Below are 3,719 nucleotides of genomic sequence, written 5' to 3' on the forward strand. Positions count from 1 at the left end.
CTCCGCGGAGCGCGGCGGGGCTTGAGCACCCAGCGCAGCGCCGCGGTACGGAATGAACCGCGAACCTCGCACCGCAGCCCTGCCTTCGCCCTTAAACACAGGTCCTGAAACACGCGTTCCAAGGGGAGAGCGGCGTTCCGTTTATTGCTACAGCAGCAATAAATACAGTTAGCTGCGGCGTTGATAAGGGCTATCTGACAAAGAAGGTAGTTGCAAAAGATGTAACTGTTCCCAAACTAAATTGCTTCCTCAACACTAAGTTTTTTAGCCCGGAGAACATGAATAGCTGTGGTATTGTAAGCGCCACCGAGCACTGTGCCCTTATCCAGGCGTGTCTGGTGTCCAACTTGCTAATTAAAATGGGAGGATGTGGTTACAAGTGGACTTACGCAGATCCATCACCACAGTCTTAAACAGGTAAGAATCTGCCAGCAAAATGTATAAAGCAAATTAATACAGGTATTAAAAACACTTCTGATTCCCTCGAAGGCAATGTAGTTATCAGCACTTGGACGCAGACCTTCTGCTCAGGGACATCTCTCTCATGGATTGCCAGCTGATTAGACTTGGAGGAGCTTATGTAAGCATAACATCAGGATTAACATGCCAGTTAGATCAAATAGTTACCTAACTGGCTAACTCAAATAGTGAGCTGCTAATCTCACGTATACCTGAGAATTTTATGTACTTGGTTTGGTGTGAGAAATATGGTAGATCCATAGTGAGAAACCTGAATGATCACAAAATTGCAGTCCATTCCAAGGCAAAATTCTTTTTTGAGGTGCTCTGGACTAAGTATGAATAATCCTTTAATACCTGGAATACATATATATGTATTCTTCTGGTTGCTTATCACTGTATATAACTGGTCAGGCACCATCTGAATTGAAACAGATGAAAAAAACCTTATTGAGACACCAAATAAAACAGCTCTTCCTGCTGTTAAATCTACTGGCCTAAAGCTTTTGCAGATCACTGAGCCCAGCTGTGTTACTGCAGTCAACCATGTCATACAATCCTGCATGTAAATACATTACACTGTTTCTAGAACTAGGTATGTCATTACTCACTCCTTTCCAGTCTAAAGTCTTGCACATCCTGCAGATAATAACTTAAATTTGGTTCCTAGAATACATTTATTAACATTGGCCTTTTTCTTACATCAGTCTTGGTTTTTTACTGAAGTAACGCCTCATTTACTCTTTTACTTCCCTGCTCTATTGCCAGAAAGCAGTGTTAGCCCTAATGTCAATATTTTGAAGTATTTAATGCCATACAGCATCTTCATCATTTTTTAGACTCAGTGTTCAGACTGCATGAAAGATTTTAGTTTTCTACTCCAGACCTGATTTACTGAAGAAGAAAAAAACCCAACCCCAACCTTCCCCCAAACCAAACCCTTACAAAAACCAGTCTTTTAACTAAGACTGCACACCCAATACATTTAGGACTGAAATATACCTGTTTAGCTTAGGAGACACACCTGGAAGACCACAAGAAGCACATTCATAGAATGCTTTTGACCCCCCTCACAGTCTCAGAGTGATGATAAAGCTGCCAAATGTTTTGTCAGAGCTTCTGTTTGACTTCTCCAAATGCCCAGAAGGCCCATGAAGAGGAAAGAAGTCCCACAATTCCTGTGGCTGACACCAACCTCAGCCCAGCAGCCAAAGTGCCCCTGTCAAGCTCAGGAGCAGCCTCAGTGCCCCACTCAGCAGAAATCTGGTGGTCAGAGGGGAAGCTTTACACAGAGCAGGGACACATCATGGTAGATTGTGACTTCTGCAAGGCACAACTGAGAATATCAAACTGCTTACCAGCTTCCAGCTGACAACCAAAAGACCAAACTCCTGAGGAAGCTTTTCATGCTGTCATAAAAAAGGTAATTTATGCAGTTTTTAGCTGAACAGTTTTGTTCTCACTCTATTCTTTACAATATTCATATTCAAGGTAGCTATTGTCTGGGACAGCTGATGTTGATAGATAAGCTACCTAAAACTAAAGGCAAAATGGTGATTTTCTTTATTTGTGTGTGATGACTTGATTCTAGTTACAGAGCAGTTTCTTTTTTTTGTCTAATTAAATACAAATTTACAACTGATAATTGATGTGTCAAAAGGCCTGTTATGACAAGTGCTGAGTTAAAAGAAGCAGAGACAAGACAGTGCCTGCTAAGTGTGATGGTGTTCAAGAAGCTCTATGAGAAAGGGTCTGCCAGCACTCCAACATGTTCAAGCCCTTTGCAGTCCAAATGACCAGAATCTTCTATCACCTCAGAGATGCAACACTCCTGTGGTACTGAGCAATGGCAAAACTGCCCGACCAGACTGACTATTAAGCTGAGGCAGGATTATGTAGTCTTGCTTTCCTACTGGTGTAAAATACTGTGTTAAGCATCACAGGTAGTCCCAGGTTTGCAATATTAAATCTGACTTTAAAAATTGACAGTATAATTTGTAAAAGTGCGTACAGTGATTCTCATTCAAAAAGATTTCAAACAGAACTACTTTCAGTCTGACATTTCAAAACAGTTGAGGGAGCCTATTAGCTGAGGTTTCCTCATCCTTCATTTTTGTTCATCAGCATCACAAGACAATCCTGATCATTCTCTTGTCCCAGAAAATGTCCCATCCCAGCAACATTATTATTGTGTCTCTACCCTTTCTTTAGTTCCCCTACTGAGGAATAAAAAGCAGGTGCAAGTGGTATAAAAAATCAGGATTAAAGTGCCTCTATCAGTCCCTCTGTGATTCTAATACCCTGCTGGACAAAACCTCCGAAGCTAAAGTCAGATAAATAAATAATAATACTTTTTAACAGTTCATTTGTGCTTTATAGACTGTGACTAAAACTCCAAGCTGAAGGTACTGATTTATAGCATAAAATAGGAAATTAGCTCCTTTGTCATTACTTCACTCTCAAGTTCTTGACTTAAAATATTTTGCTTTAAAGAAAAAAATTCCTACTGTGCCAAATGGAAATAAAACAGAAGGTATACTAATCTTCTGAGATTCCTTTGAGGTTTCAGAAGATAACTTTTCCAAAATCAGCAAAGCTAACTGAAAATGAATTTTTTTAGAAAGTGTGAATGCATTTCAAACTTAATAGAAGTGCTTTTCCAAACCAAAAAAGCTGATGATAATCACATATTACTCGCATTACCAGTTACACTGACAGTTAAAAAAAGCCTTTTCCTTCAATAAAGTGCTTTTATCTTTTAAGGAACAAGAATTGCCTAACAAAGACAGTTTTGTCATTAGAGACTAAATGTAAAGGCTGTGTTTCAACTCACCCCTTCCTAGTTTTAGTCCTGCTTCCATTACAAGTTTAATTTGAAAAAAACCCTCAAACAAACCAACCAACCACAATAAAAAAACCGCAACCAAAAAACCCACATCCCAAAAAAATGCCCCAAAAACATCAAACCAAAAACCCCAGAAAACAGAACAAAGAAAACATTCTAAGCCAGTCCAAAACAACCAAGCCTGTTAAACCTTATTAACTGACAGCATGCCGGTTTTTCTTCATGAACAGTAGGTAGAGCATTACAATGTCTCAGGTATCCATTGGCCAAAACAGATCAGATCTAAGAACAGCATTTGAAAACCGAGGGAGCTTTGGGGGTTTGTTTTTGTAAAGAACCACAGCCCTTAGTTCTTTCTTAATACAGGTCTTATTTTATAGTTTATATGTAAGTCTTTCAGATTGAAATTGAAAAA

Source organism: Geospiza fortis, unplaced genomic scaffold (assembly GCF_000277835.1).
Source record: "Geospiza fortis unplaced genomic scaffold, GeoFor_1.0 scaffold147, whole genome shotgun sequence".
NCBI classification, from domain to species: Eukaryota; Metazoa; Chordata; class Aves; order Passeriformes; family Thraupidae; genus Geospiza; species Geospiza fortis.